This window comes from Mus caroli, unplaced genomic scaffold (genome assembly GCF_978045245.1).
Source record: "Mus caroli unplaced genomic scaffold, Mus_caroli_1 scaffold_3, whole genome shotgun sequence".
Classification (NCBI taxonomy): domain Eukaryota; kingdom Metazoa; phylum Chordata; class Mammalia; order Rodentia; family Muridae; genus Mus; species Mus caroli.
In genome coordinates, this window is record NW_028227258.1 from 139,826,944 (window position 1) to 139,854,706 (window position 27,763).

At 40.6% G+C, this 27,763-nt stretch overlaps 1 protein-coding gene across 4 annotated transcripts in view; it reads right to left on the minus strand.

Moving 5' to 3' along the window:
- Tbl1xr1 (TBL1X/Y related 1) overlaps positions 1-27,763 on the minus strand; it is a 140,178-nt gene that overhangs the window by 51,219 nt on the left and 61,196 nt on the right. For all 4 annotated transcript variants that reach the window (XM_085836005.1, XM_021157626.3, XM_029475478.2 and 1 more), the window contains one exon: positions 16,006-16,072. The gene's annotated coding sequence lies outside the window, so the exon portion shown is untranslated. The remainder of the gene's footprint in view (positions 1-16,005; positions 16,073-27,763) is intronic.

A 27,763-nucleotide genomic window follows, 5' to 3' on the forward strand; every position in this document is an offset into this window, starting at 1 on the left:
GGGAGCAACTATCACCTGAGCCCAGCCTAGCCTGAGCAACAAAGCAAGACCCTGCCTCAAACTCATGCCTTATGCAGGAGGGGAAAAACAAAAAGGCCAAACTAAATCATGAAATACAGGCAGTAGAAAGTAAGAGAAAATACCCAACCTAGAGAGTTGCTGGTGTGGCTTCCTAAACTCTGTATGAACCAACACAAACTCACCTAGTAATGTGCCCGTGAACACCAATGTATCAATTATGGTAGGATCTTTTTGAGATCCTGAGGAACCCCTCAGAGGCCCAGCACTGCCAGTAGGCTCCAAAGGCTGGTAGACACTACTCACCACCAATGGCTAGGACTGAGCCTAGATTCCATGCCTACACATCTTCACATCTTCATTGCCTATTGTAATATCTGATATTTGAGCCAAAATTTAAATTAACACTGTCCAGAGGTGATGGAACTCCAAAGTACTCAACATACAAACCAAAGGGAGAAAGGGACCACGGTAACAAATGCTAAGCCTGAGAAGATGCCATGAAAATTAATCAGAGATGCCCTAGGCAGAAAGAAATCAGCCTCAGAGTCATGACTAGCAAAGAGTCACAGAATTATCAAGGCTGAAATGAGAAACATCATTAGACAATATAGTGTGCAAAGACGGGCAGAGAGTAACACATCTTTCTATGAAATTACAACAGAATAAGAAAAAAATATTTTAAGAAACATTTAAAAAATAAGAAGTTACAGTTTTTTAAAAAAATGGTTTTAAAAGAAGTCTTTTCTGAAATAACAATATTTTAACTCTCAATAACAGTAGGACTTCTCACCTGCATACTGTCACCCCCAGCACTCCACCCCCCAAACCCATAGCCCCAGTCACTATCACCACGAATCTTGTACAAACTTTATGTGACTCGCTTCCAAACATTATTCTGGGAGGAGGGACTTACTAACCTCTGCTCTCCCCTCCCCACGCCTCCATCCCCGCCTTAAGCATGTAGAAGCAGTTTAACAGTTGGTAGAAGAGGAGCTCGGGAGGATGAAACATTTTACTTGTAGCCACTAGTAAATTGTCCACGCTCCTATAGAAACTAATTAAATATATGCGGTCACTCCATCATTTAAGGAAGGAAGGGAGGGAAGGAGAAAGGGAGGGAGGGAGGGAGGGAGGGAGGGAGGGAGGGAGGGAGGGAGGGAGGGAGGGAGACATAAAAGCAATGGTAGTCCAAGAAAGGCTAGCTGGGTAGAAGAAAGGGAGCAAAGGAAATGAGGAGTTTAAGAGAAGGTAATGGTGGGTTGGTGAGATGGCTTAGTGGGTAAGAGCACCCGGCTGCTCTTCCAAAGGTCTGGAGTTCAAATCCCAGCAACCACATGGTGGCTCACAACCATCCATAACGAGATCTGACTCCCTCTTCTGGAGTGTCTGAAGACAGCTACAGTGTACTTACATATAATAAATAAATAAATCTAAAAAAATTAAAAAAACAAAAAGAGAGAAGGTAATGGTGGAGATCAAAATGCATACCTGAAAACATCCTACTAAAAGTCATTATGCATAATTAATATAATTAAAATTGAAAACTGAGAACAATTTAATCAATACACCCACCTCGGCTCTGAACCTTGTCCCTCTCCTCATGTCAGCTCCGGAGCACACTCTGGTGCTCTGCTTGGTTTCAGCAGCTGGGAAGGAGGAGCTAGATCATCCTCATGCAGCTTTGCCTGACAAGAAATGCACCACCACCATTCCATATCCCCCCAAAGTATGCCACATTTATATAAATTTGATGCTTCCTTTAAGCAACATAAAAAATTTTTAAAAGAGTAATAACTGGCTATATCCCAGCCCACACGGCCAGTGAAGTCTACCAGTCTACCTAGCCACACAGATCCCCAGGAAAGCCCCCTGCACAGGGGCCATCAACACTTCCTCTGCACCACTCTCCCTCCTAGTCATCCTGTCCTGACCCACATACCTCCAGCTAAAGTTCCCTGTTTCACCAGAGGCCACACTGACACACAGAAACCCAAGGTCCACTGCCACCAGCAGACCACCTCCAATCTCTCAGTGCCTACCCAGCCCCTCCTCATCACCATATTACTGCCTGCAACTCACAAGGAAGACCCTGGGCTACACCAAGGCCACACCAGCTGCCACAAGTCTGGCCCCCAACTCAGGCAAAAACCCCTGCTTGACCAGAGGCCATCTCTGCTGTCAGAAGTCCAGCCCCCGATTCAGATGGAGTCCTTCTACTCAACAATAGGCCACTCCTGCTAGAGGACCAGAAAGAAAACAAAGCAAGGAACAAACTACCCATCCAACAAAGACAAACTCATCTAGACCTACAATCACCGCACACGGGGATATCTAGACACTAGTGTAAAACACAACCAACAAAAGCCAGACACTATGTCATCATCAATGCTCAACCATGCTACTACAGCAAACCCTGACTATCCCAACACAGCTGAAGGACAGGGAAACAACCTTAACACCAACTTTATAGTGAAGGAAATAGCCAAACCCCATAAAGAAAACCAGGAAAAAAAAATTGAATGAAATGAATAAAACTGTTCAAGGCCTAAAAATGGAAATGGAAGCACTAAAGAAAACACAAGCTGAGGGAATTCTGGAAACGGTAAATCTAGGTGTGTAAAAAGGAACTACAGACACAAGCATCATCAACAGAATGCAAGAGATGGAAGGAAAATAAAATCTTGGGGGTTAAAGACACAATAAAGAAATAGATACATTAGTCAAAGAAAAAGTTAAAGCTAGCAGGGCAATGGTGGCACATGCCTTTAGTCCCAGCACTTGGGAGGCAGAGGCAGGTGGATTTCTGAGTTCAAGGACAGCCTGGTCTACAAATTGAGTTCCAAACCCTGTCTCAGAAAACCCAAAAGGGGGGGGGGGGGAAGAGGGAGTTAAAGCTAAAAAAATTCCTGACACAAACCATCAAGGGAATCTGGGACACTACGAAAGAATAATAGAGTAAAGAAAAGAATCCCAACTCAAATGTCCAGAAAGTATTGTTTAACAAAATCTCAGAAAAAATAATTTCTTAACCTATAGAAGAACATGCCTATAAAGGTACATGAAGCTAACAGAACACCAAATATATTGTACCAGAAAAGAAAGTCCCCCTGCCACATAATAATTACAACACTAAACACACAGAACAAAGAATATTGAAAACTGCAAGGGAAAAGGGCCAAGTAGCATATAAAGGCAGAAATATTAGAAATATACCTGACTTCTCAACTGAGATTCTAAAAGCTAGAAGGGCCTCACCAGATGTCCTGCAGACTCAAAGAGACAAAAGAAGCCAGCTCACATTACTATAACCAGCACATTTTTTTAATCACCATACAATAAGGAAACAAAATACTTCATCATAAAGTTAAATTTAAATAATATCTATTAAAAAATCCAGCTCTACAGAAGGTATTAGAAGGAAAACTCCAACCGAAGGAGATTAACTACACCCACAAAAATAAAAGCAGAGCTGCACACCTTTAATCCCAGCACTCGGGAGCCAGAGGCAGGCAGATTTCTGAGTTCGAGGCCAGCCTGGTGTACAGAGTGAGTTCCAGGACAGCCAGGGCTACACAGTGAAACCCTGTCTCGAAAAACAATAAATAAATAAATAAATAAATAAATAAATAAATAAATAAATAAATGCAGTGAATAAATGCAGTAAATAATCTCACACCAGAAAATTCCAAAGAAAGAACAGATAGACACACATACACACACATGGGCACAGACACAAACCACCACCATCACCACCACCACCACCACCGCCGCCGCAGCCACCACCACCACCACCAACAACAACAGTAGCAGCAACAACAACAAAATAACAAAAATTAACTGTCATTCCTTATTGGTATCTTTCAACATCAATGGTCTTAATCCCCCAAAAAAAGACACTAACATATCAATGTAAAAACAGGAACCATCCTTACCTCAGAGTAAAGGGTTAGAAGAAGTTATTTTTAAGCAAATGGACCTATAAAACAAGCTAATATAACCATTACAATATCTAACAAAATAGACTTCAAATCAAAGTTAAACAAAAGAGACTGAGAGGGATCTTTCATACTCAAAGGAAATATCAACCAAGATGATTTTTCAATTCTTAACATCTATGCCCCAAACACAAGGGCACCAAAGTTTGTAAAGCAATACTACTAAAGTTTAAATCATACATGTATCCTCACATGAACTTCAATACACCACTCTTAGCTATGGACACATAATGCAGACAAAACCTATACAAAGATATCATGAACCAAAGGAACCTGATAAATAGTAGCAAAATGTTTCACCCAAACAGAAAAGAATATACACTGTTAGCTTCACACAAACAATTCTCTAAAACCTACCATGTACTTGGTCACAAAACAACTCTCAGCAGACGCAATAACATTGAAATAATCCCCCGCATCCCATCAGACCACCACAGATTAAAGCTGGATTTCATCAACAGAAATAGCAAAAAAAAAAAAAAAAAAAAAAAAAAAAACCTTCAAACTCATGGAAACTGAATGATTACTGAGTCAAGGAAGAAAAATAAGAAATAAAGAAACTAAACACATCCTAGAATTCAAGAAAAAATAAATATACAGCATACACAAACTTAAGGGATACGATGAAAGCAGTTCTAAGAGGAAAATTCATAGCACTAAGTGCCTGAATAAAGAAAATGGGGAGATCGAATACTAGCAAATTAACAGCACAGAAAGCTAGATTAAAAATAAATAAATAATATAAGAGCAAGCATATCCAAGAGTAATAGCCAAACTTAGGGTTGAAAATTGAAACAAATAGAACAATTTAAAGAATCAATGAAACAACGACTTGGTTCCTTGAGAAAAATCAATAAACCCTTACCAAAACAAAACACAGAGAGAGAGTATCCAAATCAACAAAATTAGAGAAGAGAAGGGAGACATAACAACAGCCACCTAGGAAATCCCAAAAATCATTTGGTCATACTTTAAAAACTTGTACTCCATAAAATTGGAAAATCTAAAAGAAACAGATAATTTTCTTATTAGATACTACATACTAAAATTAAATCAAGATTAGATAAACAGCTTAAATAGACTTATATCCCCTAAGGATATAGAAGCAGTTTTTAAAAGTCCCCCAAACAATCAAAGCTCAGGGCCAGATGGTTTTATCACAGAATTCTACCAAACTTTCAAAGACACACTATGGCCAATATACTTCAAATTATTCCACAACATACAAACATAAAGAATACTGCCAAATTTATTTTAAGAGGCAAAAGTTATCCTGATAACCAAAAATTCAACAAAAAGAAATTTTCTTTATGAACATAGATGGTAAAATCCTCAAAAAATACTACTCGTACACTGAATACAAGAACACATCAAAAACATCATCCACAATGATCAATTAGGCTTCATCCCGAGATGCATGAATGATTCAACATAGGAAAATTTCTCACTCTAATCCACTATATAAACAAACTGAAAGAAAAGGAAAGACCACATGATCATCTTATTAGATATCAAAAAGTCTTTGACAAAATCTAATAACCCTTCATGATAAAAATTTTAGAGAGATTGGGGATAAAAGGGACATACCTAAATATAAGAAAGGCAACTTACAGTAAGCCAAGCCAACATCAAATTAAATGGAGAGAAACTCAAAGCAATTCCACTAAATGAGAGACAAAACAAGGCTGTACACTCTCTCCCTATCTACTTAATATCATACTTGAAGTATTAGCTGAAACAATAAGCCAACTAGAGAAGATCAAGAGAATACAAACTGGAAAGGAAGAAGTCAAAGTATCCCTATTTATAGAAAATAGGATAGTATCAATCCTGAAAATTCTATAATAAACACCTAAAAGAAAATAAAACTTGAGACCTGTGATTCATGTAATTTATGTCAAATAGCCCAAAGAGTTGTTTGTGAGCTTTGAAACCTGGGGCTGAGAACATAGCAAAACAGGCCAGGACATGCCCGGGCAGGCCCATCATTAAGACATTCCTGAGGCTGCTTGGCCATAAAGATAAAGAGAATGACATGTCCGGACTGGCCCAGTGCCTCCCTATCTCTTGCCCTTCTGACATGGGTTAAATGTTAACCAGATGCTCTGTTGTTACCTCGATCTGCATGTACAGTCTGCTGATGTTTAAATGAACCAATCATGTGAAACTGTGCCAATTCCTCCCTGCTGATGTTTAAATGAACCAATCATGTGAAACCACGCCAATTCCTCCCCCAGTCCCAGACCCTTTTCTATAAAAACCGCTAGCTTTCAAGCCACGCGGCTGACATCCATCATCTCCTGTGTGAGATACATGTCGATCCAGAGCTCCGTCATTAAACTACCTCATGTGTTTGCATCAAGACGGTCTCTCGTGATTCTTTGGGTGCATGCCGAGGAAATTGAGTGGAGGTTTCCCGACTAGGTTCTTTCACACCTTCAGGGGAACTGGCTGTATATAAGATTAACTCAAAAAAGCAGTAGTCCTCCTATGTAAAATGACATATGAACTGGGAAAAAACAAAAACAACTCCCCACCCCCACCCCCACAAAAAAACAAAAACAAAAACAAAACAAACAAAACAAAACAAAACAAAACAAAAAAACAGGGAAACAGCACCTTTCCCAATTGCCATAAATGATATAAAATATCTTGGGGTAACTCTAACCAAGCAACAAACAAAACAAAACAAAAACCAAAGAATAGCTAAAACCATCCTAAATGGAGATCTCACCACTCTCAATTTCATGTTACACTACAAAGCTATAGTAATAAAAACAGCATGCTATTGGTACAAAAACAGACATGATGACCAACCGAATAGAAATGAAGACCCAGACATAAATCCAGACACCTCTTGCCACCTGATGTTTTGATAAAGAAGCCAAAAATACCAGTTGGGGATGGGGTGAGGAACCCATCTTCAACAGATGATGCTGGTCAAACTGGATGTCTGAATGTGGAAGAATGCAAATAGATAAATATTTATCATCTTGCACCAAACTCAAGTCCAAGTAGATTAAAGACCTCAACATAAAACCATATGCACTGAACCGGACAGAAGAGAAAGTGGGAAATTGCCTTGAATATACTGGCAAAGGAGACAACTTCCTGAACAGAACAATGATAGCACAGACACTAAAACAACTAATAAATTGAAACTGAAACGCTTCTGTAAGGCAAAGGGCACTGTCAATAGGACAAAACAGAAGCCCACAGAATGCCAAAAGATTTTGGCATTCTAATACCACATCTGATAGAGGACTAACACCCAAACTATATCAAGAACTCAAAAACTAGATAGCAACAAACCACATAATTTAATTAAAAAAATGAGATACAGCTCTAAGCAGTGGATTCTCAACAGAGGAAACTCAAATGACCAAGAAGCACTAATAGGCATGCTTACCACCCATAGCCATCAAGGCAATGCAAATCAAAACTATTGTGAGATTCCATCTTACAATTGTCAGAATGGGTAAGAGAAGAGGATGTCAACATGCCTGAATCTATGGTGGAAGCAGAAGCATGGTGTGTGCACTGTGGCATGTACTGTTCCATGCACAGTCACATGACATGAAACAGATAAAGGGGAAATCTTTTTTCAATAATACAATAATATTTTTATTATATAATTTATAATTATATAATTTTAATTTATAATATAAATATAATTTATAAGTATATAATTTTTATTATATAATAATATAAGTAATATTTTTCAAATATTTGATGACTATTAGGCTTACTGTTTAACACAGATGCACTAGCAGGAATAGGCTAGGTGTGCTGGTGCAGGACTTTAATCTCTGCATTCAGGAAGGAGAGTCAGAAGTGGTTCTACACATTTGAGGCCAGAGTGTTCTGCATAACAATTCTAGGCTGGCACAGAATTATCAAGGCTGAAATGTCCTTGTCCCAAACAACAACAACAAAGCCCAAATACTCCTTTTTAGACACCAGGATGTGGTGGCTTACTAGCATTTGCGCAGCAGAGGGAGGGTGATCAGGAATTCAAGGCCAGTGTCTGCTAAAATGTGACCTCGAGGCTACCTGGGATAACATGAACTCCTGTCTCTAAAAACCTAAAACAAAAAACCAAAAAGCATGACTTCAACTTCTCCAAAATGAGACAAGACTGACTGACTAAACTGGAATCAACCTTTTCTCCAAGGAACTTATCTATGGCTAAAGATACTCATAGACTGACAGCCAAAGGATGGAAAACAATCTAACAAGAAAACAAAAACTGAAAACTGGCAGCACAGCTACTCTGACAACTCTAGTCAGACATAAAAAAGGTCACATGTTTAGTAAAGGTAACAATTTATTAAGATGTAACAACTGTAAATACTAATCTACGAAACATTAAGGCTCCAATCTCATACAAACAACAGAGAACAGAAAAGGTCAGACAGGTCCTGATGTAAGATGAATTGGGGATTTCAATGCTTCAAATTCATCTTAGATGGGAGAATCCAGACTGAAAACCAGCAAAGAAAACCAGGAGCTAAACTACAGCATAGATAGTGTGTGCAACCACTACCTACAGCAGAGAGACTCCAACAGAAACAAAGTCTCAACAGCCAAGGAAAACTTAATATAGAGCACATTGCAGACCACAAACCAACTATTACCAAAAGCAAAAGAATCAAATTAACCGCTCTTATCCATCAGATCAACATGCAATAAAATTAGAAACCAATTACTAGAAAACTAAAGAAGCTACAGGAATACATGGAGACAGAACAACACACCCTAAGATGACCACTGAGAACCTCAGTAAAGAAAAGAGCCTCTAGATCATGGACATGAAAGCTAATAAAAGCTAGGTCATGTGAGACAGCTAAGGCAGTTCTAAGAGGACAGTTTATAGAGAGTGCTTACTTGGGGAGGGGTGTAACCTCCCCCCAGCCTGAAGCAGGCTGAGCCAGACCTTGATCCTGCTGCCACTAAGGAGATTACCAGGGTGGAGCCTTCCTCCCTAGATCACTCTATTGTACAGCCACTGCTGCTGTTCCCCTTCAAGATACTGCTACCTGCTGAGAGGCCTCCGGAGACTACACCCTATCCTGCACCAGGGTCATCTGCAGCTGACTCCAAGGATGAATTGGTGGGAATGGGCCTTCCCCACCCCCACCCCACCCCCCACTTTATAAGTGCATTTGCCATTAAACATTTGAGCTTTGATCAGGAACCTTGACTTAGCTCCATTTTTCTCTCTTCTGCCTAGTTTCCCTCTCTTTCAGCTCTGGCCTGCCACTCAGGTGTACCCTGTCCATGTGAGCTGCTGGCCAGCGAGCAACGAGCAACGGAGGGGGATCACAAATCAACTAACAATGTACTCCAATGTCCTGGAAAAACAGTAAGAGTAATCAAAACAAAAACAAAACGGCAGGTGGTAGACAGTGTTGAGATTGTACTGGCTGGTTTTGAATGCCTCCATGAGATCCAACTGTAAGGCAGTTTCTCAATTAGTGATCAAGGGCGGAGGATTCCTTGTGGGTGGTGCCATCTCTGGGCTGGTAGTCTTGGGTTCTATAAGAAAGCAAGCTGAGCAAGCCAGGGGAAACAAGCCAGTAAAGAACATCCCTCCATGGCCTCTGCATCAGCTCCTGCTTCCTGACCTGCTTGAGTTCCAGTCCTGACTTCCTTTGGTGATAGAAGGAAGTGTAAGCAACATGGAAGTGTAAGCTAAATGAACCCTTTCCTCCCCAACTTGCTCCTTGGTCATATTTATGCAGGAATAGAAACCCTGACTAAGAGAAAGATTAAGGCAGAAATCTGTGAAACTAAGGCTATAAACAACCATACATCCAATCAGTCAAACTGCACTAATTCTTTAAGAGGGAAAAAAAAAAAAAAAAAAAAAAACACCCACAAAGAATAACAAACTGGCCAGAAGAAAAAAGAGAAAATGAATATATCTAGTAGTAAAGGGGTGGGGGGTAGGGTTAGTACAGCTTTCAATTTAATAAGCCAATCATTTAGAAATTCTGTAAACATTTATACTCTAAAAAACTCTACATGGAATCGGTAAGTTTCTAACCCATGTAGTACCTAGGAGAATTAAAATGATATAAGCAACTTAGTATCAGTGCTATTGAAACAAGCAATTGGAAAGCTTCTCAGAAAAAGAAGTTCTCATTCAGGTAGATGTCCGGGCAAATTCTACCCAACTGGTAACTTTGATACACTTTTCCAGGAGAAAAGGGATGACTCTCTCTTGTCATTCCTTGTCATCCCTGTCAAGTTCAGGATAGACTCTCTCTTGTCAGAGTTCTCCCTTCCTAGCATGTAGGCTCCTCCAACTCATTCTACTACAACAGCATTACACTGTTACCCGTACTGAATAACTACCCAGATCAAGCCACAGATAATTTCCCCAACAAACACATATGTAAAAACTCTCATAAAATTCGTACAAATCAAATTCAAAAATACTTTTTAAGATCACACACCAAACTTGATTTTACCCTAGAGATGCAGGTTGGTTCAACATACACAAAACTCTAAGTGCAGCTCAGCACATAAAGAGAATTAAGGACAAAACTCCTTCATTTAAAAAAAAAAAAAAAAAAGCCAAGAATTAGAAGGAGCATATCTCAGCCTAACAAAGGTTGTATACAATAAACTTATGGCCAGCATTGTACTAAATGGGAGAAACACTCCTCTAAAATCTGAACTGACACAAGTGACCCTATTTCTCCTGGAAATAGGGACCCTATTCTCTCAATTCTTATTCATCATGGTGCTTTAAGTCCTACCTAGAGAACTGAGGCAGAGAATGAAACACAGACACACACAAACATAAACAAAGTCTTACTTAGGTTGCTCTTCCAGGATGATCAACTCCTGGTGTACAGTACCTGGACAGACCTTTCAACTTTTCTGAGCTTCTGGACAATTCCATACAAAGCAACGGTGTGCACCAGGGAGTGGGGCTGGGCTGTGTCTCTGCCACAGGTCATCTAGGAAATACTGAGCAGAACAAACCTGTCCTTCTCAAAGCCTGTCCACACATCAACAAAGAATGGGGCTGATACGCTCCCCCAAACCTCCACAATTACTCTTCAAAAGGTAGTCAGTATGTGTAGCCTTCCATTCCCTTTCTATACCTCCCCACCGGAACATTTAGATGTACTTGAAAACAAACAGTTATGATTAAGCATTCAATTCTATAGAAACTAATGGCCCCAACAGAGCCAGCCTCATGGTTCTAAGCTCAGAAGTCTTGTTAAATGAAGTTAGATTTCACATTGTTGTGGAATAACTAAAGAATCAGAACATCAATTAAAAAATGGAGCTAAGACTGATAGAACAGGTTCACAAACTTATCTGTGAAGCAAGAAATTACTCTTGGAACATTTAAAGGACCTGCATATAGTCTTCATAACACCTTCTGGCAGAGATGTCAATCAGAAGAACCATGGTAAATAATCTCAGATGATTACAAAGTACACTCTAAACTGCCTATTTTACACACAAACACGCATGCAAACAAAGTGTATTTCTTTCTATCTAATGGGTATCTGCCATCATGTATATCTGTCCACCATGTGTATGCCTGGTATCCAAGGAGGCCACAGAGGCCATGACACTATTACTTCTTTAGCCCCTATACCTACATTTTTAAAGGTAACCAAACTGTAGTTTGTGTTGTTTTCATTTTTTAAGCACTTACAGAGAAAAAAGCAAGACTATACCACACCAAGAAATGGTATCCAATCAAAAATTTAACCAAATAACATACATAAATCAAATGCAGCCAAACAAATGCTGAGTCAGGGTGTGGCGCTCACACAAGGCTTTAAATACTTAAAGGAAATGTGGACCTTAAGTCAGTCATCCTGGCAACTCAGAAGCCCAGAAAGCACATGTGTCAGGTCACGTTGATGGCATGGTTAGGTCAAGGCCAACTTGAGCCAACATCCCTACCCCACCCCACCCCCAGCAAAAAACAATTGGAAAACATAACACTAAACTTCCTGATAACCTAGCTGGTTTGGGGGGGGGGGGGGGAGAAGAAATAAACACAGCACTCATCCCTTTCTAGATCACAGAGGAGCACTGGCTCCGGGTATCCTGGACATCCAGAACTGTGCTCTGGAGGGGCAGGTGGTACACTGTAATCTCAGCACTTGAAGGCTGCAAAAGGAAAATTGAATTGAAGGCCATCCTGTGCTATATACATACATACGTACGTACATACCACATACATAGAGAGACGTTGTATCAGAGAACCAAATTCTATATTTAATATACTTAATTACGTGTCATTTTATTATTTACTATTAAATATAATTAAAATACTGGATAAAAATTAACATGATTGTTAACAATAATTACATATTATATTATTAATATGTAAGCAATATAGCAATTACTATAGTCAACATTAGCTATGATTAATATGATTACTAATACTTAACATATTGGTGAGATTTTTCCTGTATAATTTTGTTTATTTTTAAATATTTCCTAATTATTACATATCACATGCATAAGTATACAAAATAATCAAGTTTATGTAAACTTCACTAACAAGTTTTTTTTTCATCATGAAAATACTGGCAAAGGAGTTGTATTTTAAAATATAATGCTAAGTTTGTATCAGAAACACTGTATCACACACTTACATTGCTGCCCCAGAATCAACCACTTCCTGAACCCAATACTGCAGTCTCACTTCTGCTTTGTACTGAAAGCAAACAGGACTGATGTGGGGACCAGGGACATGCAGAAAGATAAAGGACATTAAAATTGGGGGAGGGATGTTTTTTTAGGGTTTTTTGTTTGTTTGTTTGTTTGGGGTTTTTTTTGGTTTTTCAAGACAGGATTTTTCTGTGTAGCCCTGACTGTCCTAGAACTCACTCTGTAGACTAGGCTGGCCTTGAACTCAGAAATCCGCCTGCCTCTGCCTCCGGAGTGCTGGGATTAAAGATGTGCGCCACAGTGGTGGCTTTAATCTTAGCACTACTAGTTAATATGCAGCTAAATATATAATATTTTACATTTTTATTTAGTTGTTAACTTTAGGTGGAAGACACCTTTATCTCTTTAGAAAGGTTTAGAAGTCTTTGACTTTGAATTATAAATCTCAGCTGTTATGTAACAATCACCACATTTCCTATTTGGTGACTTGTGGTAATTCAATAGTAGAGTTGTATTAAATTCCCAAGATTTATTTGTGCTATAGGCTAAGTGATCTCACAAACTAAAATTCAGAATGATTTTATCCTACTTTAATATTGTGTGTTTGGGGTGCCTTTGTTCCCTGTCTTAGAATTTTTTTCAATTAAAAATTTATTTGACAATCTGTGTGTATAATGCATTTTGACATCTGTTTCATTTTCCTCTTTTAACCCCCTCCCCCCCTCTGGCATAATCCTTCTCTCTAACATATGAATGTACCACCCGAACCCCCTCTTTTTCTTCTTTTTGAGATTGGGTCTTCCTGTTAGCTTAGGTTGAGGTAGAATTCAAAGAAATCGGCCCTGCCTCTGCCTCCTGAGTGCTGGGCATGAAGGCGTGTGTGCACCATTGCATTAACCATAGGCTTAATCATGGTTTATTTTGGTGAATGGGTGTAGGATTATTTGCTGGAGTTGAGGCAGCTTTCCAGTGGCTACACTTTTGAAGAGAAAGGACATCCCATCCCCAGCAGCCATTACCACCCACTGGAGCCTTTTAACCTGTATTCCTCCTATTTGGCTGTTGTGTGTTTGGGGATAAATAGTAGAGTGAACGGCAGTCCTCCATACCCCACATTTATAACTGCTGAGGTTTTATTACTTGTATTACATCAACAATGATCTGAGAATATTAAATAGAAAATTACAAAAATAAACTAGTGACTTTTCAGCTGAGCACTGCCAGGAAGAGTGTGCTAAACTTGCTTGTCCTGCCCTAGGCATGAAGCTTCCTTCCCCAGGGACTCGCTTTTTCCTGTCCGCTTGTCACTCAACTATCAGGGTATATGCAGGCCAGTCCTTTCTAGTGTAAGGAAGAGACTATTTCCCACTTTCCTCTGAAATTTTCATGTGCAGCTGTTTGGTGAGAGGGCCTGGTCCTAGTGAGCACTGCTGATATAAACGTTGGGGGTTGGTGGCCCCTTTGCCATCTTCTCTGGACCATACATGGAGCTTATATTGCTTTACCTCTTAAAATACACTTCACATGACTGGAACTGACAGTTTTCCTGTGCAAGTTATTTTGTATTTTTCTCTGGAATTCATTGGTGACCATGTCATGTGATGATTTTTACTCTTTTGCTTCAAACATGTATTAGAGAGGAGAGTTATAGTTCCTTCTCCCACCCATAGCCCCTCTTACAGATGTTCTTTCTGATAATAAGTTCTACCCTGATGTGCCCTGCTGCCTGATTAGTTTGGCCATTAACACACCAGTTTTATTTCTAAATATTTCAGTATTAGAAGTTGCATACTCCTATATAATTGCAATATCATTCTTCTGCTTTAAACTGGTATTAACATTTTCATGTGAGAAGGAATATAAGTACATATTGCATTCACATTTGAAACCACAAAACAGGTGCTGTCTTCACCATTGTTAATGCAGCAGTGGTTGAGTGTTTAGAAGTCCGTCTAGACCTGCACCTCTGTCATTTCCTTTTCTCTGGGTATAAGTTAGGGCCTTTCTGGAAGCAACTTTCTAACAATACTTGTCTCTTCTGATTGTCCTCTTTTAGTTTCTATATATGGTGTCTGGAAGTCCATCCACGTTGAAGCCAATAGCACGATTTCCTCTATCGTATTTGCCTTGCCTGTTTTTTGAGACAGGGTCTCATTTAGCCTGGCTAGCCTGGTGCTTGATATGTAGACCAGGCAGGCCTGGAACGCACCAAGATCCATCCACCTGTCTTGTCTCCTCTCAGTGCTAGTAATAAAGGTGTGCACCATAACTCCTGTGCTGTTCCCTGCTTATTTTCAGAGGCTGAAGAACACATCATCTTATGCATGTTTTTTCTTTGATTAGTGTCTTGCTTTGTGGGCATTTGGATTGCTTCTGTTTTGGTTTCAGATTTTAAGAAGTTCTTTTTGGATTTCTGAGCAGGCTTTTTGGAGCAAGCAGGTGTTTTTGTTTATCTTTTTTTGACAATTTCCATACTGTGATCCAAATGTTGGTTATCTCATAGGTATGAGATGTTGACATTTTTAATAGCTTTTAAGTTTCTTGAAAATTCTTATGTTTTTCTTTATAGAATGGCAACAAGATGACTAGTTACTGTGCACAGTTTACTTACTTATCCCTCTCTAACTGTCTGTAAAGTTTCCCCTACTCTATTTTGTTAATTGTATCTCTTTAGGGAAATGTTCATCTTTTCCTTGTATTTTCTGCAAATCAACAACTAGGTCCAAGGGTTTGATCTAATCTTGGTCTCACCCCTCATTATGTAGAAGCCTAGGAAGGCTTTACCAGTCCTTCACGACTAGTACATCCCTGAAGAAGCATCTAACAGTTGAGAATGCTCATTGCTGATCATGGCTTAGATGCCAAATTCATTATTCCATGAGTGTGCACAAACATAAGCTCCCATTAAATGCTTTCTTCTTTAAGTCTCAAAAGCTCGCCAATTCCCAGTTAGGTCTCTCTGTCTCATGATTGTTGTCTCAGCATGTAAGCTCTCAGCCACTGCCCAAGCACTGTGCCAACCTGACTACTACCACGCTCCCAGCCTTGGTGGTCATGGACTCTAACCCTGTGAAGCCATAAGCTCCCACTAAATGCTTTCTTCTTTAAGTTGCCTTAGTCATGTTGACTCAGCACATTAAAAAGTAAGACACTAGGTAACCATAAAAATAACAGGAAAATGAGAATGTATAAAATAATAAACTTTTGAGCTTTCTGAGATTTTTGAGAAATTTTTAATTCTCAAAAGTCTCTAAAAAACAAGAATAAGCACAGCTATAAAGCACTAACATAACATACCATGATACAGGAGAAAAAGGAGAGGGGCCTTACTTACCATTGGCAGTGCATTGATGTGAGGATGTGCAACTGGATAGCCAACCACCAATCACAAGTTACTGAAGCTAAGAAGAAGGAAAACAGTTTCAGTGTTCTTAAATTCAATCTAAGGTTTCCCATACCAAGCTCTGCATATTCAAAATACTCATTTATACAAGTCTTCAGTATTCCACCAGTGAGACTGTCCAGCACAGCTGTGTCACAAACTGCAGCAAACACTGCATGCCTATGTTCCTGAGGGGCTAATGAGGCTACTGACCAGCATGTGAGGAAGGTCAGGCATGACCTCCCCAATTCAGCTCGATCCCAGAGAGTGTGACTGCATTACAGTTCATCAGACATGACCATGCGCCATGGAAATGATGTGAACTTCCATTCTATATATTTTGATGAGAGACACATTTAACCGGTTTTGGAATTGTTTCAATCACATGTCAGGTGCTAATCTCAGAGTTCATATCTCCCAGGCTTTCCACTGTTCTGGTGAGTGACTCACAGCCCCCAACACCCATGGAACATCTGCAACAGAAAAGTCATGTTTGTTCTGCCTGATAAAGCTTGTCAGCTTTATGAGGTCTCATTTATTAATTGTTGATCTTACTGCCTGTGCTATTTATTGGTGTTCTGTTCAGGAAGTTCTCCCCTGTGTTCCCCACTTCCTCTTCTATCAGGTTCCATGTATCTGGTTTTAGGTTAGAGTCTCTGATCCACATGGACATCCATTTTCTGCAGGGTGATAAGAAATAAATCTGCAATCTTTTACATGCAGTTATTCAATTAGATCAGAACCATTTGTTGAAGATGCTTTCTTCTTTCTGTTAAAGAATTTTGCCTTCTTTATCAAAAATCAGATGCCCATGGGTATGTGGATTTATGTCTGGGTCTTCAATATGATTTCACTAATCAACTGTTTTTATACCAATACCATGTGGTTTAGCTCTGTGGTACAGCTTGAAATCGGGAATGATGATATTTCCGGAAGTTATTTAATTGTTCAGGATAGATGGTTTTAGTTATCCTGGGTTTTCTGGTTCTTCCTATAAAGTTAGTATTGTTCTTCAAAAATTGTGTTGTAAATGTGATTGCATTGAATCTGTGACTGCTTTTGGTAGAATAGCCATTTTTACTATGTTGATCCTACTGATCCATGAACATCCAACCAGCCTACAATTTGTCCTGCCCACAGGATGGGAGGTGGGGAAGGACAAAGGTGTTGCAGAAATTGTGGGATTATCCAACCAATGATTGGTCCAGCTTGAGACCCATGCCACAAGAGGGAGCCCACCCCTGACACTGTCTGGAGGGCCAGGACACAGAAGACAGTAGCCCAGACACCTAGCATAGAACCAAACACCACTGACAAAAAAAAAAAGGTCACTGAAATGATTCCTAATTATATTCTGCTATACATATAGAACAGAACCTAATCCAACTGTCATCACAGAGGCTTCATCTAGCAATTAATGTAAACACATGCAGAGAGACCCACAGCCAACTATTAGGCAGAGCTTAGGGAATCCTGCTGAAGAGGAAGAAGTATTACAGGAGGTAGAGGAGTGAAGGACACATCAAGAAAACCAAAAGAATCAACTAAAGTGGGCTCACAGGAGCATGAAAACTGAACTGAGAACCAGGGAGCTTCATGGATCTGACCTAGGCCCTCTGCATATTTATTAGAGGTGTGTAGCTAGGTCTTCTTGTGGAATACCTAACAGTAGCAGGGAGGAGTGGGGTCAATGGGGACCTGTCTCTGATTTTTCTGCCTGCTTTTGAGGCTCTTTTTCCTCCTACTGGGTTACCTAGTCCAGCCATAATATGAGGAGAGGTACCAAGTTTCACTGCAACTTGATATATTATGTTTGGTTGATATCCATGGGAGGCATGTCCTTTTCTGAAGAGAAATGAACGCAGGATGGATGGGGGAAGGTGGGGATGAGAGGCTGGGAGAGGAAAGGGGATGGAAACCTACAGTCAGGAGTTAATAAATGAAGAGAATAAAGTAAAAAATGTTTCATGTGCCACATCTAAGAGGTGATACTCAGAAGGGACACTGTTCATCATCAGTGCAGAGTAGGTAACACTAAACTGATGCCACCAAAAGGAGGGTAGTCACAGCGATGGCTAGAAAGGAGAGTTTACACAAGTCAGCAATTACGATCACTAAGCAGCATCCTGACAACCTATGAAAGCCACAGTCTCTTTGGGTTTGCTCCTCTGCTTTTATTCCTCACTGAGCACCCAGGTATCCTAGCACCATGGCCACGCTTACTGGAGACCCAGAACTCAACTTAGCATTAGAGTTACAAAAGGTCATGGCAACATACAGCAGTCCACTGACCTACAGCTCTCAATGGTATAGTACGTGTGAAACATTAGTTCTAGGTATGAGGAGCTGCAGGCTGAGAAATATTCTATACACAGCACTACAGAGTCCCAAAAAAAAAAAAAAAAAAAAAAAAAATAGCTGCCACCAGACTCTGGTTACCTTAGGGCTACTCACAGTGAACATCATTTATTTTACTATAGAGTATAAACTTTTAAAAAGGATTTTTACAATGTTTACTTCTGTGTATATTTGTGAATTGTGTACCTAACATGTGTGTAGGTATGTATAAGTGCCTGCAGAGACCAGAAGAGGGAAGACACTGGACCCCCTGGAACTGAAGTTACAAACATCTGCCTGCAAGCAGGAGGTGGGGGGATTTCTGAGTTCAAGGCTAGGCTGGTCTTCTACATAGTGACCACCAGAAAAGCAAGGAAAAAAAACATAGGCAGAGTTTGCACAGAGACTAAAAAGTATGTGCCTGCTTCCTTGGCAATTATTAATTTCAGACACCTATGGTGAGTTCCAGGACAGCCAGGGCTATACAGAGAAACCCTGTCTCGAAAAACAAACAAACAAAACAACAACAACAAAGGCAGATAGACACAGCTATGTACGGGTAGTTTCACCTAAACGAAAGGATTTCCTAGCAACACACTGAAGGCCATGTCACAATTCTAAGAATCAGCTGTACTACCCAGTCCGTTCTTACATCAATATGCAGCTTCTTCATAAGAATCTTCTTATAAAATTCAGCTTAAAAGTAGACACTATAATCCCAATGTCCACAGAACAAAGTCACAGTGACCACTGACATCTGCTGGGAGATGGGATGACAATGGGAAATGGTGTGCTGTCCAGGCAGCACTGTGGCCCATCATGAACGCAGGATGGATGGGGGAAGCTGCACTGGAGGCCGGAGCCCTTATCAAGTATCCAAAACAATGTTGTCACCTAAACTGAGCATCAATAAACCAGCAATAATGCCCCACCAATCTGCATGTCTAACCACACACATCTGTCTAACCACTCCATCTTTCTATCTTTCCACACAACATTACTTGGGTAAAATACTGAACCAGCCCATTCCAGTTAGTTTCCCTCTTTCCAGGGCTCTTTTCCTTCCTTGGCATCAGTGAGAATTTTCCTCACTACATCTACAGATATACTTAATGGGAGTTCTACTGGTTATCTCTCCTCAACACCCTTTAGTTTTTTATTTAACTTTTCCTTAGATTTAAGGTAAATATCACTTAAATAGTTAAGTATAAAACTGTTTCTATGGCATCAAGAGCAAGTTCATCTTCAGTAAAAAGCAGATAGAGAGCCGGGAAGCAGAGGCAGGTGGATTTCTGAGTTCGAGGCCAGCCTGGTCTACAAAGTGAGTTCCAGTACAGTCAGGGCTATACAGAGAAACCCTGTCTCGGGGGGTGGGGGAGAAGCACATAGACACAGCTGTGTACAGGTAGTTTAACCTAAACGAAAAGATTTCCTAGCAACACACTGAAGGCCATATCACAATTCTAAGATGAAGCATCGTATTTGCCTATGGCCACCTAAGTGCTGTGCAGCACATTTAAAAAGCAAATCACAAAAAAGGAAAAAAAAAAAAAAAGAAAACTTTAAACTTGTAAGACACATACTTGCAGAGAAGTTACTAACATTACAGATATGCTTTAATCACAGGACAAATGAGACCCAAGCTGTAAACCTCTGTCCTGCACATCATCTGCCCTTTACTTTGCATTTGCATTCTAGAGACACAGTCTCCATCTGCTTTGCAGCCCAGGTAGCTTGAAATGTGCACTGTTCCAGCACTTGTGCACTATAGCACACTTATGACTGGTTCTCCATCAGCTTCTCCTCTATCTTGGCCTTCAGTCCTCTGTCGCTGCCTCCAGAGGCACTTACATTCCGGTACTGGAAATGCACTTGCAAAGAGGTTCTTCCCTCAAACCTAGCCCCATTCCTTCCTGGACTGTCCATTGACCACTCACAGAGAGGGTGCCCCCTCAGCAGACCTCTCTTCCCATAGCTGTCTAGCATGCCTCCCCAGCCTTTTCTGCACATCAAGGCTTATTTGCTCGCTCAGCTTGCTATTCCTCTATAAATAAGAACAGCACCTGGAAGATATGTAGTCCTTGGATTCACTGTTCTAACAGTACAGGTGTGGGATCTAGGCACAGACCAAACACAAGGGCTGAAGAGGCAGTGGCTGGCTGCTATTCTCATGACAGCCTTTTTACACAACTTCCAGAAGTTGGCAGGGACAGACTGACTGACATTCCACTAACAGAAAACTAAAGTACCCCTCATGAATTACAAAGCTAACTTTATAGACTGTTAAAGTTCATTCAGTCTCCAAACAAAATAGTTGTGTTTCTTCAGCTATTATCAGCATTCACCTAAAGTGAACAATGCAGTGATCTTAGAAAAGGCCTTTAGCATAGGCATTGGGACTGAGCAAATGTCTTCCAAGGAATGCTTTTTAATGTATAAGTTAGGCTTTTTATGAAAAAAATATCTGCAAAATAACACAATTATTTTGACTGGATCTAACAATAAATTCATTTGACCCACTGATTGGAAAATGTGGCTCCTGCCCCAGGAAAAGTGCAAACCCAACAACCATCTTGTCTACAGGCCTGAGTTCAGTAGCCTGTGCAACAAAGTAACAAGACTGCCATGAGTTTCCATTCTGTGTGGAAATTCTGGAAGTCACATTTAGACCTGAGGAAAAATTAAAATCTTACTAGAGCTAATTGTGTTCATTAAGATGGACATAGCTGCAGTTCACCCCAGCTCCATAAATAAAAGTGAAGAAGATTTTATTAAATGAATTCCTAGGGAAAACGTCACAGAATTCCAAGTGGCCCTACTACATGATTTCCAAGATGATAAATGGACCAATTCCAAATGGGGCCAATTTTAAGGGAGCTATATATGTAAATCAGTTCTGCCAGATCCTTCCTCATTTGTTGATAAAAAAAAAAAAACCAAGAAAATGTATCAATTATCTTCTTTGCATGTCCAACAATCCTCCAGTGTATAAGAAAGCCTTTGAAACAGTGTACACTATGCTGAACTGATAGCCCGTCATACACACACATGCACACACATGGGTGCACACTCACGATTGTTCGAACCCTCCTACCAACACACACAGTGCTACAGACACAGACACACACACACACACACACACACACACACACACACACACCCTGCTTTCCAGACACCAAGCATAGGATGAGGTGAGGGTGGCTCCCCCTGCAGGAAGATCTTAGAGAAGCAGCCTGGTCTCAACTGCAGTCAGAAGCCTCCCCCCATCATCTGTCCTTGCTTTCACTTCCACTGTTATTCAAGTTACTTGGGGAAATTGGAGCCAAAGGGTTGTAAATTATGACCTTACATTTCCGAAAACTGGGCAATTTTCAAGACCACACATCCATACAAAGATACTTAAGCACCCAATTGCAACCTTCAGCTGAGTTAGTCTCATTGTGCATGATGCAACTGTGCCTTCCATTAAACATAAAAATAAACCACCATGTTGCCTAAAACCCACAGGCATGCTGGCGAGGGGAGAAGAGGGACTGACACTATCCCTCCTAGAAATACAGCAAAAGGTTACCGAAGATTTCAAAATTCATCAGCTCAAATTCAATTACAGCACAGTTTCTAAATTAAAGAGTGAGTCAAGTTTGTTATTAGTTACCTCTCAGCATTTGGGAGGTAAGATCGGGAGGATCATGAGTTCAAGGCTGGCCCCATCACATGAGACCCTGTCAAAACAAAATTAACAAGGCCAAAATTTAGTTGTATAAGTTTTAGGTTTGAGCCAGGAATGCTGGCATACACCCATAACTTACAGTCAATCCTGATCTACTCAGGCCACATCTCAAAAGAACAGAAAAAGCCTTCAGTTCACTGGAAGTAACAATTTCAACAAACTTTTGCTGTTACCAAAAAACAAAATAACTGAAGATTCATGTTTTTTTTTTAAAAAGTCTATTATTTTTTAAAATGTGTGAATACATCACTATTGTTCAGATATAACAAATTGCTCCTCTCCTCTTAAAATTATAAATTTGTGATACAGTTCACAAAGTTATGCCTAAGAAATACTAGTTTTTTGGTGACACAAATATGTGTTATGCCTTCAAAAACAAAACAAAACAGTAGTTTAGGGGAATGAAACCGCCAGGAAAAGGGAAGCTACAGGAACTGCACAAGTATCTAAAGGCAGGCACGGGCAATGATACCCCTGCTGCCTAAAACCCACAGGCATGCTGGCGAGGGGAGAAGAGGGACTGACACTATCCCTCCTAGACCACACTCTCCCCAAGCGCTGAGGAGAGGAGTCACAGTGAGTATCAAGACTGAAACAGCACAACATAGGGAGGAGACTTAAACCTGCAGCAAGCACCCTGGGTCCTCACTGGATAATGTCTCTGGGGCAGCAGTTCTGGTGGTGGGTCACATATCAGATAATACATTATAATTCCTAAAAGTTGCTACTTACAATTATGAAGTAACCATGAAATAATTTTATGGCTGGGAGTTACTATAATATGAGAAACTGTATGAAAGATCCACAGCATTGAGAAGGTTGAGAGCCACTGATCTTGCATAAGACCTGAACATCACTTGAGCTTCAAAGCCTCTACCAAGTGACCAGAGGGGTGGAGAGCCACTGGCTGTTAAGAGGGGCAGAGAGTGGAAGGGAAGTGTCCTTGTTATTCTAATTATTATCCTGTAAGAAGTAGAGCAGAGGATGGCTTCTTTTAATATTAGACTGTACAGTAAGCAGAGCTGAGAACTAGAAAGAGACACCGCAAGTGAACTGACAGCTAGTCACCTCATTTCAAGACTAATGATGAGGAACCAGAAAAACTCAGTGTCTCTCCAAACTTCAATTACAAAGGAAGCATAATAAGGACCTTACAAAGAGGCCACAGAAGATACAAAACAAACAAGATACCATGGAGATCTTTTAATAAGAGACATAAAAGGAGACACAGCATGAACTGTTTTAACTTGCACTTAAGATACAGACACAGAAAATCTGAGCTTCTGCAATGAGCACAATCTTTAGCAGAAGCTAAGACTCCTCTCCCTCTTTCACAGTGAATGGAGTGGAGGCAAGCAGAGTGCTCCCCCTCTGTCCTGCCAACTCTGGGAGAAACAGTTAAGTATCACAAGGTTGCCCACCTCATGTGCAGGTACAAGGTCAGGAGATAGCACTAGGAAAGAGTTAAAGCCAACAGGGCTCTGTAAGGACTAGAAGAAGCACAACCTCCGGCCAACATTAAGAGCATGGCCAGGGCCTCAGGGCTTAAACTTTGAAGAGTACTAGGGCTCTGGGAAGATGCTGCACTCTACCCTGCATGCAAGAAATCTGGCCTCGAGAGGGGCCTTGGACTAGTTAGCTCCAACTACCCACTGGAAAACATATCAGAAACAGTCTTCACAAAACAGGTTATTATGCTTCAAGCACTTGAATTTCTTTCGCTGAAACATCTGTTGTAATCTTCCATCTCCTACAAATAAAAGTGTAATCCCTGAGAGACACATAGAGATTTACCTACTGTTGTATTATGGAGGGCCTCATAAACAGTATCAAATGCTACTGAGGAGATACATAAATCAGAAATGTTTCTGTTAATTGTTCATAATATGTTCTATCTGAAATATTATTATTAGTGTATATGTGAATGTGTGTAAGGGCACATACCCACTCATGCCACAGTGCAGATGCAAAGGTCAAAATGTGTCATCTTTAGGAGTTGATTCTTTCCCTTCTAGCTCCTAAGACTCAAGTTGTCAGGAATCCCATTTATTACCTGAGTCATTTTATCAGTCTGCCTCTAAATATTTCCATGAAAGTATCTGACACAGTTAAAAAAGATTTCTAAAATTTTCCCAAAACATGTTGTACTAGGAAACAGGAAAATGTCACTAAAAGAGAATAAATGTGCAGTCCCATAAGCTCAAATACTGCTTAGACAGTAAACTTTTTCTAAAATAGCTACAGATACTCGAAGCATTCCCAGAAAACATATATACCTATCACCACTACTTTAAAAACATTTCACTGGTAAAATCAAGACAACCAAAGTTCTTTCAAGTGTGAAAAAGCTGCCCTTGGCCTCAGCCTTGTTCTATGGGATCCCTCCCCCTGCAACTGTGTCCCAACGTCCATTCGAAGAGCTAGCTGGACTTCTTTTCCTGGTAAATTTCCTGGACTAAAGTCCATATCTCCGTCACTCCTACAACACACTGAGAGATGGTGGGCAGCGCACAGACAGGAGGACAGATGGACTTGAATAGGGAGAGAATGGAGATTCTGGAAATGGGCCAACCTAAAAAAAGTCACCCTTGAGAGAAAGGGTATGAGCGGGGTACATAACCCAAGCTTACAACCACTCTCGGCACAGACTGGCAAGGAAGCTCAGCCCATGGGACAGGCTCAACTCAGCCAATGCCCATGAGCCTTGATCACAGCCCTTACCCATTCCCCCAATGGGTGGACAGCACTGGTATACAGCATGGTGATGACACTTCTAATTTGAGGAGGAACAAGGCACCTTAGTTAGTCCTTTCCCACGCTGGCTAGGTACTACCTATTGTCTCATCACCTACCAAGCATGTCTACATTTGATTGATCAGCCTGACATCCTCTGAAAGCTTCTAAAAATAAAAAAATAAAAAAGGTGGTCCCACAGAAACTACACCTTCAAAAGAAAGGAAAATATCCCCCCGCCTTCTGCCACATAGCCCAGAATGTTTTTAATTAACAAGAAAATGTTAAGGTGGGGGAAGAAAATGATTCATCTAGTTAGTGAAGGCACCTGCTGCCTGACAGCCTCAACCTGATCCCTGGACCCAAAAGGATAACTGATTCCTACAAGTTGCCCTCTGGCCTAAACACATACACACACACACTCTCTCTCTCCCTCTCTCTCTAAGCCAAGAAAATTGAAATTACTTCATAAATAGCATAGAAAAACTGTTTCAATAAGAAATTGAAAATTAAGGGCTGGAGAGGTGGTTCAGCGGTTAAGAAATTGAAAATTAAACACAGTTTTTAGCTTTATATAGGTTATTTTGTGCATTAAAGGGCAAAGGCAAAGGGATGGAAGATCGTTCTTCTAGGGGTGACAAAATGAACACTATACAGTAAAGTTTGCACCTGTCTCAAAACCAAGTTCAGTGAGGCTCAGAGAAGACCCAGACTAAGATCAGAGAGCTGGCAGGTAACAGAGCGTCAGAAAAATCCAGAGCTTGGATTCTGACCTACCCTCCCAAGACTGGGCTTAGGAATCTTTGCAAAGGCTTGGTTCTGAGTGTAATGTGAGTAAAATGTAAAGCCTCATGTTCCTGAGAAAAGAAGATCCAGGTGCTTATTCTCCGAAGGGAGGAGTGAGTCCGAGTGAGTCTTACAGTCTCTTCAGCAGAGCCATGGGACTGACTGGGATCCTAGAGCAAAGCATGAAGTCTATTACCTACCATTTACCCTGCCTGGCCTGCTGGATACTTCTGAGATACAACTTTACACAGCTGATTCATTTCTTAAATACTCTCGTCTAGTTATGTAAAACATACACAGAGAGAAATATGGGACTTCATATCAAAGTTTTGTTTATAACTGTCTTTGTTTATTACTATAAGAACTTTGTAAGACTATTACCACATTGGAACATGGTATTTAGGAGTAACGTCAATCTTTGATCCAGGAGTCATGGTAACTCAAATTTGGCTCTAGAATAAAGTATCCCTTACATCCTTTGAGAAAGAGCTGTTTCCAGGCAGTTATCCAGCTCAACGGTGAGAAAGCCACCCAACTTTTCCTGTCTGCCTGCCTAGTCACCTCCAAGCTTTGTCAATTCCCTTCCAAACATCTCAGAGTGTTTCACTTCGGCAACTCTGATAAAGCCCAAGGCCACATTATTTTGAAGAGGCACACCTCCCAAAGCGTGCAGTGCCACATCACTGTTATCTAAATTTCAAGATCTTTTAAATTTTGGGTTCTTGGTTATGATAATGCTTAGCAATTCACTTAGTTACAACAATTTAAGTGCTATTAATGTAATCTCAGTTTCATTCAAAGCGCAGTGTGCACAAACAGTTCTCCTGTTCTTCCTTGATAATACAGGCTGAAGCAGGAGCCTACTGGGGCATGGGGAGCACACTGCTGCACTTCCTCCTTAACTGTGTACCTCCCAGCAGCAGTAGGTAAGTCTCAAGCAAAGAATGGAAAATAGAAAACTGAAAACTGCCTTTCTGCTACAACTGGCTTCAAGGTATCATTACATGAAGTAAACAGGGAACTCCCCTCACCCCATGTTTAGTTATTTCCAAAGCATCTCAAATCACCTCTTATCCCAGACTTGCACTGCTCTGTAAATATAGCTCTTCCTTACCCTAAACAGAGTTTTTCCTTACCCTGCCTCCTAGCACTAAGGAAGCCCCAATTCTTTGCTATTTCTCGGTGCTTCTTCACATGTGTTTGCAGCTGAGCATGCCCTGACTGACTGTTAGGTGACCCATACTCTACCAAAGCTTTTCCACCACTGTAGCTGTTAAAGGAAATGGCACCTGGCTGGAAAGGCCACTTCAGGAAATCAGGCAGGTGAGGACAGGTGAGTCTTGCCTTTCATCATGACTTCTACTCCCAAAGTCTTAGACAAAGCAGAGTGGTGGTTTCTTTGTTAACAGCATGCTATAGCTCAAGAGCTTACTGCAAAGCTGGTCACCATTTCACTGTCTACTACATTTTCTGGTGGCCAACGTAACAAGGAGTGCACAGCAAGCCCATCACACCACTGGCTGACTCCTCCACACACACTTTCTGTTCCTCTTCTCCTCCTCCTCATCTGGGTATCTCAACATTTTAAGGGCCAATACCAGGCTGTTTCATCTGTGAAGCTTACAAAATACAAATGTAAACACCAATGTCTCCCTCACAATTTCCCAGCTATATATATTAGTGCAAATTATAATATTCAATAACACATTTAAATGTATTCATCTTCACAGGTTCATCTAGTCTTTCTTTAGTTTCAATTTTGTTGTATACACATGGGCATGTACATGTATGTGTGCAGTGTGGGGAGGAGGTTAAAGAACAACTTCCAGGACTTGGTTCTCTCTCCTTAGTCTACCCTGGGCTCTAGTATGGAACTTAGGTCATCAGGCTGCTTAACTGTATTGCTGGCCTCAGTTCAGCCATTCTCCACAAACTACTAGTAAGTCAACAGAAAATCTTTGTTTTTCTCTCACACGTGAGAAGAGAAGTTGAAAGCTCTAGCATGGTGGAGGATGGAACAGCCTGACAGTTCTCTGCCTGCTCTCTACAGATGTGGAGTACAGTGTTGCCAACAGAGACGTACAGTGAGAACCAAGTGTCTGAGCAGATGTGCAACAAGATCTA